The 18,029-nt window shown below is 54.9% G+C and overlaps 1 long non-coding RNA gene across 1 annotated transcript in view; it reads right to left on the bottom strand.

Annotated features, from left to right (window-relative positions):
* The window catches only part of LOC113604387 (uncharacterized), a 364,860-nt gene that overhangs the window by 42,598 nt on the left and 304,233 nt on the right, over nt 1-18,029 (bottom strand). The window contains exon 7 of the long non-coding RNA XR_003426303.2: nt 72-167. This is a non-coding gene — a long non-coding RNA (uncharacterized LOC113604387). The remainder of the gene's footprint in view (nt 1-71; nt 168-18,029) is intronic.

The following is an 18,029-nucleotide window of genomic DNA, read 5'->3' as shown; positions in this document are numbered from 1 at the left end:
CGGTGGGTCTCTGGGAGCAAAGCCTTCTCGGGGAGGCCACGGGCAGCGGCACGGCCTTGGGGGGCACCTACCTGATGGCGGTTTTCGTGTCTCAGTCTCCCGCGTCCAGAGACCAAAGAGCTAAGAGCTTCCCCGCCGGGCTGCACTTGAGGGATGGACTGTTGCAACTGTGGGGAGACGGGATTTAACATTTCAGAGACAGAAATGGCCATCCGAGAAAGCTAAAATGATGTGTTTTGGCCCTGTCTCTAACCTCTGGAACAGTGCCCAGCTTCCGACAGTCTGATGCCGTTCTGGGGGAGGAAACCTTGTGTTGAGGAAAAGCACATTTGCTTCTGTTCAGTGTTCTCTCTCGTTTTGCAACTTTCATTTCAGAGACCACAGACACGGCGTCTCTGAACAATTCTTCAGCCTCCCCCCGGACACCCAGGTGGTCAGAGCCGGCGCGTTCTTTCCAGGAAGACACAAGGAGGAAACGTTTCCTGAGAAACAACTAGTCTGGCCTCTACAATCCTCGTGGCTCTTTGCAAGAAAACACGTTCCCACAGTGATTGGGAAAAATTCTCCCAGTTAAGTCCTTTTTATCAGAAAGGGATATTATCCCCCAAGTGACCAACTTGCAGAAAACAGACGTGTCTTGCGATTCACAGAATGAACGTTGGCTGTGATTCCCTGGCTCTTTGAGAACAAGTCAACACAGGTCACTTTTAACGTTCCATTTAGAATCTTGGGATCTGAATCCGGCGCAAAATGTGGTCTAATTTGGGAAATCAAAAAAAAAAAAAAAAAAAAAACTAGCACCATATTCTATGAAAAGCAGCTGGTTGAGTCCATTGCAAAGTCAATGCTGATGGGTTATTCGTAAGAATATCTGCCTGCTTTTTTCCCCTCTTACCGCTCTTTTTAAGATTAGTGTTATTGACATGAATGTACACAGTAAACATTCTTTTGAGAGAGAAAGAGACAGAGAGTGTGTGTGGGAGGGGCAGAGAGAGAGGGAGACAGAATCCCAAGCAGAATCCCAAGCAGGCTCCAGGCTCTGAGCTGTCAGCTCAGAGCCCAATGTGGGGCTCGAACTCATGAATCATGAGATCACGACCTGAGCCGAAGTTGGGCACTTAACTGACTCAGCCACCCAGGTGCCCCTAAGATCTTATTTTTAGGTCATCTCTACACCCAGCGTGGGGCTCTTACAACCCTGACATCAAGAGTCGCATGCTCCCCCAACGGAGCCGGCCAGGTAGGTGCCCCACGAACATACACATTTTTGGTCTGAATGACGGTGACTCAAGTCGCAGAAGGGAAGTAGGATTGGGGCTCACTGAGTCCCTGGTAACCTTGAGCCACTCTTTGAATCTGGCCTCTGTTTCTTCATTTGTCATACAAATGGTCTCAACTAAGTTGTCTTTCTCGTGCTACTGCTTATGAAGAAGAAAATTAACGTTGTTAGCGGCAGAGATTTATGCGACGAGTGCCTAGAGCAGCACTGTCCAGAACCTTCCGTGATAATGGAAATGTTCTCTGTACCCCACGTGAGTGCTCTCCGCTTGGGCAGCTGCGGGCCACATTGGGGAGAGCGACGGAGGGACTGAGTTTTAAAACCCATACAATTTAACTCACTGAAAGGTCAGTGGCCACATGTGGCTGGTGACGTGGTACTTAGAAAGCCTGCAAGCTGGCACACAGAGCAGGCCTCGGTTTTCTCAACAGAAAAAGAGAACTTTGGATAGATTAGGGCTTCTCAAAATCTTCCACCAAAGTGCAACGTTACAGTCGGAATCTGGTTAGGAAAACAAGCCACTCCAAGTATTTCAAAGACAGGGACTCAGTGTAGGGAACTGGGTGTTTTCAAAGCCTCCGGAAACCCCGGGGAGGGGGGGGCGGTGTGTGGAATCAGGACAGGCTGGACCCAGCCTTTGGGTTTGTTACCCTAAGTGCAATTCAAAGACTCAACAGGTTGGTGCTGCTGCCCAGAATGGCAAGGGAACACAGGGACCGTCACAGAAACTCCCTTGTGCCAAAGCCCGCGAATCCTCTGAGGATGCCAGCAAAGCGGGAGTGGCTTCTGCCTTCCGAAGGTCACGGGAGAGTTTCCCATGGGCGGCACGCGTGCAGCAGACAGAGCTCTGCAGCCGGGAGCCGGGAGAATCCTGGATCTGTCGTCTAGCCCCCAGGCGACATCCGGCAAACGCTTCTAACACCACCGGAGGCTGAACGTGTGCCCCACGGACAGGACTGACATCTGTGCCTTTGCCTGCTCGGGGTCTGTACTCTATCTCCTGGCGGCAGCGCTGTGATCTTCCACGGGCGCCATCCCTCCCCTACACTCAGTCCATTCCCTTTGGGTCGGCTGCTTTATGTTTGTGTCCAGAAGTGGCCTGGGGATTCAGGGTGGGCAACGAGACGGTTAGCTCATATGCCTCCTGCCAGAGGGCTGGGGTCAGGGATGGATATGAACCCATTTAAATCAAAGAGACTCAGTGGTCATGGGCCACTGGGTAAGGAATTTCTCCGTTTGCCTGGGGGAGCTTAAGGAGATAGGATGCAAGGCAGGAGCTTAGGCAGCCATCCTGCCTCCATGAGGGCAGTTTCTGACTGTCAGTAGAGCCAACAGATGGGAAAGCGGAGGTAACAGATGGGGTTATGGTGTGAATGCTGTATCCTCCCAGATTCCCATATTGAAATCCCGAGTCTCAAAGGGGTGGTGTAAGGGCTTGGGGCCTTTGAGAGATGATTAGGCGGTGGGGATGGGGCCATCACAAATGGGATGACTGCTCTAGTGACAGGGACCCCACAGGGCTCCCAGCCCCTTTCACCCTGCGAGGACACAGTGAGAAGGTGTCCCACTGCAGCCCGGGAGAGGCTCCTACCAGAGCTGCTTAATCACTTTTCACAAAAAAGAATTAGAAAGCAACGTAGCACATAGGCTATTGACTCTGGTAAACTTGGTACACTTCTTTACTTAAACTGGATTCAAAGCACTTAGAGAGGGTGTCTGGGGTATCCTTCCTGCTCTCTGCAAAGTGAAGAGAATGCAAATATTTGCTATGTCTTACTGTTAGCAGAGAGGAAACCTGCATCCAGGAGAATAATAGTAAAATAAACTCTTAATAATAATAAAATAATCTCTCCAAACTTCTACACAGAACTAGCAGCTGAGTTTCAAAAAAAACGCTTTGGTAGTTTACTTTATTTAAAATACTTCCCTCCACCCCAACAGCAAAATTAATTATTTTAATTAATTAAAAAATTAATCAATGAAAATTAATATGTATTTGCAAAAAGTTCAAGCATTACAGACGCATAGCAGATTTTACTTCTTAAATTGTTCATTCAAGTCACTTTCCGGGATTTTAAACTGTAATTTTATGCTAATTATTTTTTATCCACTTATATTTTATTTAAACATGCTCTTAAATAAACGAGCAACATAGTTTTTAAAGTTTTAAAAATAATATTACATTTATAACGTAGGGAGGGTCGGTTCCCGCTTTCAGGGTCATCACGTGAAGAGATTTTGGAGGCTATTTACGTGAATGCCCAGCTTTATGTTATTTTTCTTTCTTTTTAATAAAAAATGAGGATGGACCTTACTGTTTTATTCCTTCTTTTTCACTTAATGATAGACTTTGGGCATTCTCCATGCTTATACACGGGTCTTTCACTCTTTAATGGCTGTAGGGTTTTCCTTTGGGTTGTAGTTTATGTAACCAAGCCCCTGTCGGCGAACATTTGGCTTGTTTCCAGTGGCTTGCTGTCACGGATGGAGCCACGGTGAAAATCCTTGTGTGGTTATTAGGAGAGTGTTTCTCAGGATAAACTTCCTGAAGAAGAATTTTAAGTCAGAGAATAGGGGCTTCCTTAAAAGCTACTTACTGGACATAACTGTCACGCCCCTCACAAAGTTTGCGTCCCTCAGCGGGCACTCCCAAATGGATTTCCTTATCCCACACCCTACCTAACATGTGACACTTTTACAGCTACCTACATTCACAGCTGGGTTTTTAAAAGCTTTTTTTCAATGGTTATTATTTATTTTTGAGAGAGAGAGAGAGAGAGACAGAGCGTGAGTGGGGGAGGGGCAGAGAGAGAGGGAGACACAGAATCCGAAGCAGGCTCCAGGCTCCCAGCGGTCAGCACAGAGCCCGACGCGGGGCTCGAACTCACGAACCGCGAGATCATGACCTGGGCCGATGTTGTCGGCTTAACTGACGGAGCTATCCAGGCGCCCTTTTTTGTGTTTTTTTTTTTTTTTGTTTTTTTGTTTTTAACAAAACTCTTGGCCGTGTCTAATTACCTTCAGCTGCTATGGTCCTCACGGAACAAGTAAAGCACGGCCCCTTGAACACGAGCTGCCAGTTCAGAGCCTGCAGTAACTGGTCATGTCACCTCCGCCATCTCTCGGTCCCAAGGACAATCCCAATCTACCCACAGCACACGGGCTGACGTGCTCAGCCTTGCCAAGCGTCCACGTGTTGGCAGGGTAGCCAGAGGGCTCCCAGAACTTGGGAGTGCCTCTTCCTGTTTGACTCTCGGGACAAACACAGTCTCAATCTAAGACAGCAGAGCGGTAAGAGAAGCACCTTCTTCCCCTGGATGGTGAGAAGTCGCCCATGTGACCTTTGGAGTCGCCATATTGTTTTCTCAAAACCCAGGAAAAAGGACCATCTTGATGTTACGTGGCTTCAGTTCTGGGAGGCCTCCCGGAGCCCTGCCTTCACGCCCCTGCTCCCGCTGTCTGCGGGGTCTCTCTCTCGGTCCAAGCCCTACGCCTCCCTGTAGCCCGGGTGTCCGCATTCTGCCTTGACTTCCTGCCCTGGCCCCAGCTTCCCGTGGGGAACGTGATCCCCATGCCGTGGGCGAGGGCTCCCAGCTGAGCTCTCAAGGGGTATTTCCCATCATCCCCTGTGGAACGTCCAGCCTCCGCATGACAAGAGGTATTGCTTCTTCAGCTTGAGTCTCAGGGCGAAAACCTGGACAGGTCCTTGGAGATGGCCCACTGAGCCATGCAGGAATCTGCGTCAGGTTCCTCGTCCCCTTTCCATCTCCTGCTATAAAGGCCACCGGTCAAATAGGCTTTATCAGCCCACCAATCCCCCCCCCCCCCCACCGCCTCCGCCACCTGCCTTGAAGTCACTAGAGGCTGGGGGAGCCCTTCTTGGCTGAGGGCATGAAAACAAGTCTTCTAGGAGGATTTATGGGATGCTTTTCTGGTCTTCACTAAATTTCCCCCTTCACCCTTCTTTTTATCTTGAATATGGATATGATGTCTGGAGCTGCAGTCACTCTGCGTGTCATGAGGCGTGGCAGAGAAAACCACAGAGACACGGGATCTGTCTACCAACAGTGCTGGACCACTGACCACACTGTCTCCTCTAGCCTTCTGGTCTTGTGAGAAAATGAAACTGATTATTTATTTATTTGAAGTTTATTTATTTATTTTGAGAAAGAGACCAGGGGAGGGGCAGGGGGTGGGATTGGGGGAGAAAGAGAATCCCAAGCAGGCTCCGTGCTGTCAGCACAGAGCCCGACTCGGGGCTTGATCCCACGAAATGTGAGATCATGACCTGAGCGGAAATCAAGCATCAGGCGCTTAACTGACTGAGCCACGCAGAAGCCCCAAATCTCATTTCTTAAAGCCGCTGTAGTGAGTTTTCCGTTGTCTGCTGTAGTTAAACACGCTCTTAAAGGACACACATGCTTAATAAATACGATGTATGCGTCTAATGGAATATAGCAGAGCCATTAAAGGGATGACACTGCTATTACCTTTACTGATGCCAAGAAGTTATCATGATACATTATGTGGGGGGGGGGGGGAGGGTCCCAAAGAGCATTTTTACAATCGCGTACATAAGAGAACATACAAACATACACACCCACACTTACGTTCATGAATTTCTATCTGTAAGAGAGAAAGTCTGGAAACATAAACAGAAAATGTGGGAGTGTGGTGGGATTTCAGGGTGTGTCTTTGTTTCCTCTCGGGGCTCTAGCCTCCGAAAATGACAAGATCTGAGGGTCATCTGAAACCTGAGATGTGGGCATTGAGTCCCCGCTGGGCGAACACGTGGCCCTCCCCCAGAGAGGCGCCGTCCCTGGCCCCAGACATGCCATTTAGCGCCACAGTCACATGGCCCATTTGGAAAGGCCCGTCCCTGGTTTCCTTCTGTCACCGGCAAATACCGAAACGTCGACATGGAATGGTTCAGTTGCACCTGTCTGGGGAACGGGGGTCAGCAGCCAGCCGACAGTCGGGGCATCGGGGCTCCGGTCTCGGCCAGCTGGGGGAAGCACCTCGAGCTGTTAGGGGTGAGCCTTAACTGGGCTGTAGGCTCAAGGCTGTTTATGGTTGTCCCTGACTGCAGGGCAACCGGGGGCATTGCCGGCTTGGCGTGCTGGGTACAGCGAGATGGGCGTCCGGGAACGGAGACGCGGGGAGGCACGAAAGGACATGCACAGACAATGTACTGCAGCGGAGGTAGCAGCCGCGGACCCGCGCCAACCCCACCCCCCACCCCGTGACACAGTGAGGGACTAACTCAGGAGCTTGTCAGCAGTGGGAAGCTGGTGGGCTGGTTAGCAAGAATAAAGCAGGTTAGCCCGTTAATGCGACTCTCCACACTAGAGGTCAGCTCTGGGAGCACGGGGACTGTTCCTGGGCTCCCAGAGGGGAACAGAGGCGGGGCAGCTCCCCTCCACCCCGCTGCACGCACAGCGCCATCGGCCTCACTCGTGGTGCTGGCGACACCCCTTGGCTCCTTGCCCTCACACCAGCTGCATCTGTTCTCAGACCTCCACTCCCCACAACAGTGCCGTCCAGGAGAACTTTCTGCAACCAAGGAATGTTCTAGAACCGCACCGTCCCGTGTGGTCGCCACATGTGGTTATCGGAGCACTCGAAATGTGGCTGGTGTGACCGAAGAGCCGAGTGTTTATTTTCATCCAGTGTTAATGATTTTAATTTAAATAGCCCTGCTTGGCCGGTGGGTTCTGTGTTGGACAGGGGGACCCGAGGCCGCTGGTCTTTGCTCCCGGACACCAAGGCAAGCGCCTGGCAGAGAGCAAACCCTGCAGTCAATGATGACCTGGTCTGATCTGCTTCTTCCCTGCTAATTTGTTCAGATCCTAGACTTTCCAGAGTGAAGTGGAGGCTTCTCTCTTCAGCATGTGCCCTTTATCTACCTGAATGATGTTGACTGGCCAGGCCCTGTCTGAGTCTACTCTCTGGACACCTAAAAATAAACAGTAACTCTTCAAAATAATAAAATGTGCAGTTACTGCTCAAAATTTTCAAATGGCCTCATCTATATCTGTCTATGTCATCCAAAACTGTATCTACGTCATCTATCATCTGTGTTGATATCATCCATTACCTTGTCTACACACTGTTTCATCCATCCATCCACCCCTCCATCCCTCCATCCATCCCTCCCTTCCCCCCTCCATCCCTTTATCATCCCTCCCTCCCTCCATCCACCCACCCATCCATCCATCCCTCCCTCCCTTCCTCCCTCCATCCCTCTATCATCCCTCCCTTCCTCTCTCCCTCCATCCATCCACCCATCCATCCATCTGCCCATCCATCCATCCATCCCTCCCTCCCTTCCTCCCTCCATCCCTCCCTCCCTTCCTCACTCTCTCCCTCCCTCCATCCATCCATCCCTCCCTCCCTCCATCCCTCCCTTCCTCCATCCATCCATCCACCCATCCCTCCCTCCCTTCCTCCCTCCATCCCTCTATCATCCCTCCCTTCCTCTCTCCCTCCATCCATCCACCCATCCATCCATCTGCCCATCCATCCATCCCTCCCTCCCTCCCTTCCTCCCTCCATCCCTCCCTCCCTTCCTCACTCTCTCCCTCCCTCCATCCATCCATCCCTCCCTCCCTCCATCCCTCCCTTCCTCCATCCATCCATCCACCCATCCCTCCCTCCCTTCCTCCCTCCATCCCTCTATCATCCCTCCCTTCCTCTCTCCCTCCATCCATCCACCCATCCATCCATCTGCCCATCCATCCATCCATCCCTCCCTCCCTTCCTCCCTCCATCCCTCCCTCCCTTCCTCACTCTCTCCCTCCCTCCATCCATCCATCCCTCCCTCCCTCCATCCCTCCCTTCCTCCATCCATCCATCCACCCATCAGTCCCTCCCTTCCTCCCTCCATCCCTCCATCCATCCCTCCTTTCCTCCCTCCATCCCTTCATCCATCCCTCCCTTCCTCCCTCCCTCCCTCCATCCATCCATCCACCCATCCATCCCTCCCTCCCTCCATCCCTCCCTCCCTTCCTCACTTTCTCCCTCCCTCCATGCATCCATCCCTCCCTCCATCCATCCCTCCCTTCCTCCCTCCCTCCCTCCATCCATCCACCCATCCATCCATCCCTCCCTCCCTTCCTCCCTCCATCCCTCCCTCCCTTCCTCCCTCCATCCATCCATCCCTCCCTCCATCCCTCCCTTCCTCCATCCATCCATCCATCCCTCCCTCCCTCCCTCCATCCATCCCTCCCTTCCTCCATCCATCCATCCATTCCTCCATCCATCCCTCCCTTCCTCCCTTCATCCCTCTATCATCCCTCCCTTCCTCCCTCTCTCCCTCCATCCACCCACCCATCCATCCGCCCATCCATCCATCCCTTCCTCCCTCCCTTCCTCCATCCATCCATCCATCCATCCATCCATCCATCCATCCAATATATGGATGTTGTCTATCTATCCACCCATTTGTATCTATCTATCTATCTATCTATCTATCTATCTATCTATCTATCCATCCTCTGTCTATCATCTATCATCTCCAGCCAGCCATCATCTATTCAAGTCAGGATGTAAGCAAGGTCCACACACATTACACGTGACGTCAGCACCCCACTCTTCATTACTAGGCTGTTGGTCTCACCCCTGGAGCAGAGACGTGAGTGTAATTGGGGACCCTCCCGTTTCCCACGCTGGCTCACTTGGGGAGGGATGACTCCCTCGCCCCATGTCCTGTCCGCCGCCTTATCTCTCCATCGGTTGTTGAGGATGCGCTTGCCAAGCTTGGAGCCCAGAGCCCAGAGCTGGCAGCCGGACCATCTGATACGACACCCTCGGGGAGATTTCAGCACCTCGTCATCCTTGCCGTCCCGGCTCCAAGCCCTCGGCCCAGCCCACTGCCAAGCACAGCCGTCAGGCCCCACAGCCCTGTTTCACATGCTCGGACACGGCCAGGCCACGTCTAGACAATCCCCAGCACCCAGGAAAACACCCCGGGTCTGGTCAGACTGGATTGAGCCTGACTTCCCGGAGGCCGGGAGCCCATTTCGGCACCGATAGCCCTGAGTGCAGTTTTCGGGACTCGTTGCTCGAGAGGGCGGCCCTTCCCACTGAGACAGGGGACTGGAAGGCGGCCCTGTCGCAGCGGGGAAGCAGATTTCCATGAGAGCAGTTCGCTGTTTGCTTTTCTCAAAAGGTGAAACTGTTGTTCTCGTTTCTCCGTCTTGCACCCCTCTCCTGCCCATTCTGTCATACCTGTTTCATTAAAGCCTGGCACAGTTCTAGCCGTGCTGTTTACTGTGTGTGTAGAATGCCTCCTTCGATCCTCAACGGTGACTGCTGTGTCTTATCGTTCCTGTCGTATGTGGATGAGGAAGGGAGCCCAGAGAGGTTAAGTTACTTGCCCAAGGTCACACAGCAGACCTGGGGTTTGAGCCTCAGTCTTTTGAACCCAAAGTTAGGAAGGAACTGATTGTTCAACAGACCGTTCTCCTTCCTGGACGGGGAGGCCCTGGGACATTCAGAGGTGGGGAAGTGGCAGAGCTGGGACGGAGCCTGGGAGGACCCCAGAGATGCTATGGGGACAGGGACCCTCTCCACAAGGCCCTGCCCAGACTGTGGGCCAGGCCGCCAGGGGTCCTTTTGCCCCTCTGCAGCCTGAGCTCCGTGTGCCACGGGGACAGAGTCTTCTTGGGATGGTCCTCACATATCTCATCCCAGAGAGTAAAAACAGGTGGCCACCTGCCACCAGAGCTCTTGACCGAGCCTGAATCCCAGTCAAGGCCCCAGGAAGCACGTACCACCCCCCTGTCACCGATGAGGAAACTGAGGCTCACAGAGCACAGGGACTCACCCAAGGCCCCGCGGCCAGGGATGAGATTCAAAGCCGGGGGCTCCCGGGCGTGTTTGTACCCACTGGAGTAGCCACTCTCCGCTCTGACTGAAGCACGTTAGAACCGACTGCAGAGCATCTGAAAAATACAGACGCCTTTGGACTCCTAGAGACTCACGAACAATTCGTCCGGGGTGGGGTCTTAAAGCTCCCCAAAGCTTCTTGTGTTCAGCCAGGGTCTAAGACCCCGATGCTTATGGTGGGGTCCCAGGGCTGACGGCATCACCTGGGAGCTTGCTGAAAACGCAGCCCCCGCCCCACCCAGACCCTCTGAATGGTCAGAACCTGCATTTTCAACAGACCCCTAAGTGCCTTTCCTGCTTGTCGTGCCAACGGGAATCACCAGGAGCCTTAAAAACAACCAGCCCTCCTCCTGACTCTACCCCACCCCTGGGCTCTGACTTAATCCATGGGTCTAGGGTGTGACCCAGCTCTGACCCTGGGGGTGGCCCTGCTGAGCTGCAAAGCTGAGGACTGCTAGTTCGGGGCCACTTGTTAAATTAGACTTCCAAGAACGGGTGGTCCTCAGAGTGTCCCTTTCTTTAACGTAGAAAATATTTGCATTTATTAACTGAACGAATGAAAAGAAGTCGCGACACAAAGTGACTGCTTTCTAGGGCTATCACCTTTCACCCACTTTGTCCGGATTTGGGATGTCCCTAGCCACCCGCTTCTCCCTGCCAACCTGGGAAGAGCGGGCACTCCGCCAGGAGACGGAAACTTAGGGAAAAGTGAATCTTGTCAAGAAAATGGTAACTTTGGGGAACACAGTTCTGGAACACTTATGGCTAATGGATTGTAAAATCAATTGAATGACTCATAAGCAGTGTGTGTGTGTGTGTGTGTGTGTGTGTGTGTGTGTTTTAATGAAATAGAATAGAATAAACAAGACTAGAATAGAATAGAGAATTCCAGACCACATCAGAAGTGGCAAGAATATGGTTTTGGTTATACTGGGGTGAGGTGCGAAGCATGTTTCTCATCGTGCGTGTGGTACAGGCAGGAACAGAAATCCACCCCGGGGGGGGGGCATTTTTATGACATGTTCTCTCTTAACCATCATGATCATCCTATGCCGTGGGTATTCTTCTTGTCTTATTTTAAGGGGAGGAAGCGGGGGACAAGAGGGCTTCTGTGAGTGTCATAAAGCTGCAGAACCAGTAAGGGGGAGACAGCACCGACCCTGTCCACCTGCTCGTCCAAAGCCGTGCCCCCGGCTGCCCCTGTGGCACTGAGAACCAGGAGAAAGTAAGGCTTCATGGTGGCTGAGCTTCTGGAGCCTAAACGCCCCTGTCCACTTACAGAAACCACCAACCACGGTCACAGGGCAGGGATTACACTCTAAGGACCCGTTTGTGGAGAAGACAGCGGACCTCCATGCTTCAGGAAACATCTTGGCTGCGTTTCCACGGGGTCCTCCAACAGAGTCCACCCTGGGAGCAGCAGGCGGCCTCGTGGGAAGCCCACCCAAACCCTCGACCTTGGGATTCTCCTGTTGGTCCGTGACTTTGTCTCTGCTCGACCAAAGCCACTCATCCCTATAGTCTCTCTTCCCGGCATCGTCACTATGGATCGGCCCCACGTCTGCAATCACTGGTTCCAACATCCACTAGGACCACAGGCTCTTCTTCTACCTCCCCAGCCCCGATGCAGGGACCCCTCATCCTCGCTGAGGCTTCCGTGTCCTGACTTCTCTTCTTCGTTCCTGACGGTCAGTCCCTTCCTGCCCTTCCTTTTTTTCCTTCCCAGCTGGAGTCTCCACGGTCTAGCACTTTGATGTGTCGCTTACCAACACGCTCAACGTGGGCGGCTCCGAGGAACCGGAAAAGGCAAGGAAAGGAAGAGGAAATGAATTCTTCCCCAGAGCCTCTAGAAGGAATGCAGCCCGGCCAACACCTTAACTTCAGCTCCGGAGAGCCGGTGCCGGACGGCTGACCTCCAGAGCCGTGTGAGAGCAGATCTCTGTTGTTTGAAGCCGCCAAGCTGGTGGTAGTTGCAGCAGCAACAGGAGGTTGACACGGTCCTCTGCTTTTGTGAAGTTACGTTAGGGTCTGTGGCACGGGCGTTGGGTGCGGCTGGCGGCCTGCCTGACCCCTGGGTCCCACGTCTACGTGTACACGCCCTTCCTCCAGAGGCTGCATGCACCTGCTCCCTCTCCAGAATGGCTGGAGTCACCTCGCCTGGAGGGGCCTGGGGCTCGTGGGCCTCGTCCCAACATCAGGGCCGCCTGTGGCCCACGGCCAGCGAGTGAGAGGTGCCACAGTCCGGGTCCACCGAGCGACTGGGTGCTGCAGACGCTCCAGGGCTCCTGGGGGCCGGGCTGGGGCCCCTGCACCCTTGCTCTGCTCTGCTGTTCCCCTGCACACCCCCCGCCTGCTTCCTTCCCTCCTCAGACGGGCTCCTGAGATCGCTGCCAGGACAGTGCGACAGACGCCATCTAAAGATTAAGCCACGGCCCCTTGGTCGCCAACGAAGTGCACCCAAGAGTCCCGAACCCAGCTCCGTCCCGCCCTGTGTGGCCGAGGGAGCCTCCGAACGAGAACGTAAAGGCACATTCTAGTTGCTAATTAGAAAACAGCCTGCTGGAAAGGGAAGCACGTCGAATCCCAGCAACAGCTACAATGGGCTGAGCATCGGCCGGGTTTCGAGGTCTCTGCACGTTTTCACTTTTGTTCCACAAGGTGACTGGGGTCATTCACTCCCATTTTCGGACCAGCATCTTGGGGCCCAGAGGGGCCAAGTAATCCCACCAGGGTCAAACAGCCACCGTCTGGGAAAGCAGGGATGTCCACCCTGGTCGTGCCAGCTCCCCCGTCTGCACACTCTTCCTCCAGACACACTGCCTCTCACACTCCTGTCCTTGCTCAGAAGTAAAGGGTCCTCATGGGTTTACGAAATGATGAGATTCGTTCGGGTGAATGAAACGTTCTGGACTCTCCACGGAGGCCAGAGAATTACAAGGGCCCTTGGCTTTGGGAAGGCTCAGGCCCCACGGTTCAAACATGTCACTTCCCATGGGCACTTCCCAGCCAGACCCTCGGAAACTAAGCCGACGAGGTCATGAGTTTGAGGAGGCAGGGCAAAGAGAGCAAAGGTCCCGGTCTCGAACCAGCCCTGGGTCGTAAAAGTGGTGAACGGGGACTTGGGAGCCGAGGGCGGCAGACCCTCCCCCCCCATCTGTCATGACGTTAAACACACACGTATTCAACCCAGCATTTCACTCTGAGGGGTCACCCAAGGGGAATGAAGACCTGTGTCCCCACACAAACACTTGCTCATTGCTAACAACCCACGCCGGGAGGAGCCCCAGGGTCCACACACGGGGGAGTGGACAGACACAGCGGGGCACGTCCACACAGTGGAGTGGCACTCAGCAGTAAAGAGGGGCCAGCTACGGCACACGCAGCCAGAAGGAGCCATCCCGGGGACCGTGCTGAGGGAGGAAGCCAGACACCCAAGGGCCGGTACTGTGTCTCAGGATGAAAGAGATTCTAGACAAAGCAAAGCCAATCAGTAGTGAGAGCCTGGGGCCAGGGATGGGGACGGTGGGGGCTGATGGCAAAGGGGGCCCCTGCAGGTCCCTGATGTGATGGAACGTCCCACATCTCAACGGGGACAGGGCTCACCTGACCACACACACGCGTCCAAGTTTATCAAGCTGCACACGTAAGACAGGCGCCTTCTATCTTACGTAAATTACATCCTGAAAGAGTTGATTTGAAGAAATAGGCCCGCTCGCAGACAGATCTGGGTGTGAGTGGAGAGGGCCTCCGACAGTGACAGGGGCAAGTGTGTGAGCCCCTGGGGGTTGGTTTGCCCCCTGGAGGGCAGGACGCTAAGGGGGCGGTGGGGTCGCTGGGCCTGGGGCTCTGAAGCGGCCTCTGTCTCTGCAGCCACTGCCCAGCACGATGGGGTGCGGCCTGGCCTCCAGAGTACGCGGCCAGAAAATCCCAGTTCCCAGGCTGCCCTGGGTCCTGGCGGGAGCTCCCAGGGTGCGCCTCTGTGTTCCCAGGTCCATCCGCGGTGCCCTTCAGGGCTCCTCGATCTTGCCTCTCTCTCTGGAGTCTCCTGTCGAGGAACCAAGGCCCTCTCTGCCCCTGGCCACTCCCAAACTTGTGTGTCTCTTCACTCTGGGTTGGAATCCCGACTTTTCCGTCTCCTCTGCAGGCGTGCACCCCCTTGTCCCCACGTCTGCAGCTCACTTCTGCAGAGGCCGAGCTGGAGCCCCAGTCCGCAGTCCGGGGACAGGCGCCTTCCCAGCCCTAGCCCTCCTGCCAGGTGATTTCAATTTGCCGTGACCTTGAACAAAGCATTGTTCCATGTGAATCGTATGTGCATCCGGTTACGTTTTAATTACCGACTCTGGTCCGAGAGAAACCCAGAGCAGCCCCCGAAGGCCTGGTTCCTGCCACCTTCTCCGCTCGCCCACAGCCTCCCGGTGGCTGAGGCCTCCAGCCCTTCTGGCCCCGTCCAGGCGCTGGGAGGTTTACGGAGCCGACGCGGTGCTGACCGTGGCTGCACGCTTTCGTGGGGCAGGTTGATAGCACCCGGGCCACGTGGACGCTGTGCACACGCGGTCCATCCGACCCTCGTGCCGGCAGCGTGGGCCCCTGACGCCGGCCGCGTGGTCGGATTTGAGTCCTTCACCCTTCAGGTGTCGGTAGCACGGCTGCATAATCAACAACTCTAACACTGAGTGGCTTGTGACAACGGAGGGCTTTTCCTCTGCCTATGAGTCTGCAGGGTTCGCGGGGACCGCTGGTCTCTGCTCCGTGCCTCATCTAGACGGCGTCTCCCTGTCTTCGCACAGCCTCTCCAATGGGTTGCTCCGGCATGGCGGCCACGAGGAAGCCGCATTTCCCACGAGGTGGCTCAGGGCTCCGGGTGTTCTGACAGCCCAGGGCAGAAGCTGGAGGACTTTTGTGGCCTAGCCTCAGAGGTCACCTGTGTCGCCTAGGACCAGCCCTGACTCAGGGCCCACAAGGCACGGGTCACGGGGCGCCCGTGTGCGCCAGGTCCTGGGCTAGCTGTGAACTAACCAGAGGGGGGCCAACACTAAACACAAGAACACCCACCGAACCAAGAGGCGGAAGGTGCCGGGAAGGCAAATGTGGCAGGACCAACGATGGGGGACGGTGGGCATTGAGTGATGCCACACAGGGGAACGGGGATAGCCTCTCAGAGGGTGGGTGTCTGAGTGAGGTCCGAGGAGCATGGGGAGGGAGGCTTTCTGGGGAAGAACTCCCAGGCAGAGAGAGTGGAACAGCCAGTGCCAAGGTCCTGAGGCAGGTATGACCCTGGGGCCCTGTTTGAGTGCGACCGGCAAGGTGGTCAGTGTTTGTGGGAACTTGCCAAGACCTTGAGTGCAAGGTGAAGTGGGAAGCCCCTGGAGGGCAGAGGGACCACACGTGCCAGGTTCTGAAAGAGTCACCACAACTCAGAGCGTGAGGGGCTAAGGGACCAGCTCCCTGCAGTCCTCATTTTCCAGGTGAGCACGCTGGCTCAGAGGCTCCGAGACAGATCCTTCCTGCCGTTCCCTCCACCTGCAGCCCCCCAGGCCTCACCCTTGCTGGTCAGGCTCATCGGGGGCAGCTCCTGCAGGAGGGCTGGTGCCAATGCTGAAGACTGAGCAACATGGCCGGTGTGGGGCAGGTGACGGTGACCCCAGGGTGTGAGAGGCCGTGGGGGTGGACCCCGACCGATGGGGCCGGCAGAGGCATTGGTGATGCTGAGCCTGAGCCTGGCCTCCGTCTCGGGTGTGGCCGCCCTGCGACCTTTTGAGAGCTCGTGAGCTCCCACAGATTTGGAAAATGTGTCTCTAGTAAAGATGAGGGGCCAACACGATGGTAAAAACCTCCAACAGGCTGGGCACTGCAGGCTGCCCCCCGGAGCACGGGCTTTACCGTTGTGTGTTGGTTACGTGGCCGCTGGCTTGGAGGAACACGGCCGCTTTGCGTGTGCGCTTCTAGAAGGGGAGGCTGGTGAGGGTGGCCGGGGGTCCGAGCTCCGCGTGACCTCCACCTCCCACCAAACGTGCCGAGTGTGGCACCCAGTCCTTGCTATGACGGAGATGCGCTTGACAGAGCCGTGTATAACGCCGAGCGCCGTGACCGGGGACGTGGGGATACAGACGGGACCCCCTCGGCGGAACTGCCCAGTCCTGAGCCCCTTCTCCCCGTCAGCATCCCCAGAGATTTGTGGGACCCCCCCCCTGCCAGTGAGGCCACAGAAAGCCGGGGGCTCCCAGAGGAGGAATAAGTCCACCCCACCCTGCAGGGCACCTTGGGAGGAGGTTGAATTCTAGGGTGAGACCGAGCAGTCGGGGTACCTGTCTCCTCCCTAAACGTTTACGAGCTGGCCCTGAGGGTGTGTTTTAAGGAAGTCTGGCTTTAGCACAAAGTGGTTTTCATCCCTAAGACAAAATGCTGGCATTTAACCCAAACAACTTTGGATAGATTTGTTTTCTTCTCTCTTTTTGGGAAAAGAGAAGTCATCGATTGGGGAAACACAGATGTGTTTGGTGTTTAAGGCAGTCCGCAGAGCGTGCGGCTCCGCCCAGAAGTCTCCCGGCCGGAAGCGGCCCTCAGGGTGCTCATCGCCGCTGTAAAAGGAAGGCAGCTGATGACAGAGAGTGTCAACGTTCGATTCCGGGGTTCAGTGGCTTGGGACATCTGCTGGATGTTTCCGCGTGATCCTTTCACATCGGGGTGTGCAGAGAAGGGACTCTAAGTTCTGTGGTGAAAACCCAGAAGCCAGCTCTGTCATCGGCCCGAAACTACGGTCAGACTCCTACTTCTACGTTATTAACAAGGCTTTTCCCGACACTTCCCACTTCAGCCCTTTACATGCAAGAGAATCACCGCCCCGAACACAGCACGCGTGTCCGGCCGCACCGTCCCTGGTGGCTGTGCCAGCCGACCGCGGCCACCGCTCTGCTCCCAGCGAGACCCTGCCGGGGACCGTGACTGGCGTGAGCCTCGCGGTGTGGCGGCTGAGGCTGAGCCGCGGAAAGTGAGGTGAAGCCGCGGGAAGGCGTCCTGCTCTCCAGCCCCACCTGAGGCCCCCACCGACGTCAACTGCTAGCCAGGCGAGCCGGACGACCCACAGGTGGTTCCAGCCCCCACCTCGAGGGCTCCTGGGTGACGCCGTGTGGGGACAGCACTGGACAGCCCCTGCTGATCTCTGCGCGATGCACGGATTCGTGAGCAAAACGAACACTGTCATTGTCTGAAACTGCCAAGTTTTGGAGAGGTTTATCATGCAGCCAGAGACGATTTTGATCTCAACTGTAAGTCGTCTCGCGAGACGATTAGTTTGGTTTTGATCGTGCATTTGAAAACACAGAAGCAAAGTTTTTTAAATCAAGGGTGAAATTCGCGAACAAAATCATTTTAAAGTACAATTCGGTTGCATTTAGCACATTAACAGTGTTGTGAAGACATCACCTCTCTCCCGAGTTCCAAAATATTTTCATGCCCCAAGAGCAAAGTGTTTGTTAGCAACTGCCTCCCATTGCCCCCTCCTGGCAGCCACCCACCCACCTGCACTCTGTGTCTGGATCTCCCTGTTCTGGACGTTTCACGTGAGAGGAACCCTACGTATGCGGCTTTCTTTTAGCAGGCTGCTTTCACTGGGCAGAACGCTTCCAGGGTTCGCCCCTGTGGCGGCCAGTGTCAGTGTTTCCTTCCTGACTGTCGCTGAGTGACATCCCAGCATACGCATAGACAGACCACATTTGGTTTTTCCGTTCATCACCTTCTGGATCCTTCTGGGTTGTTCCCACTTTTTGGCTGTCGTGAACGGTGCTGTTGTGAATGTCCACATGCACGTGTTTGAGTCTCTGTTTTCAGGCCTTTGGGGATGGACGTAGGAGCGACATGGTTG

The sequence above is a fragment of the Acinonyx jubatus genome, chromosome E2 (assembly GCF_027475565.1).
Source record: "Acinonyx jubatus isolate Ajub_Pintada_27869175 chromosome E2, VMU_Ajub_asm_v1.0, whole genome shotgun sequence".
Classification (NCBI taxonomy): domain Eukaryota; kingdom Metazoa; phylum Chordata; class Mammalia; order Carnivora; family Felidae; genus Acinonyx; species Acinonyx jubatus.
The sequence above is the reverse complement of the archived record's forward strand: the minus strand, read 5'-3'. Positions and strand labels throughout refer to the sequence as shown.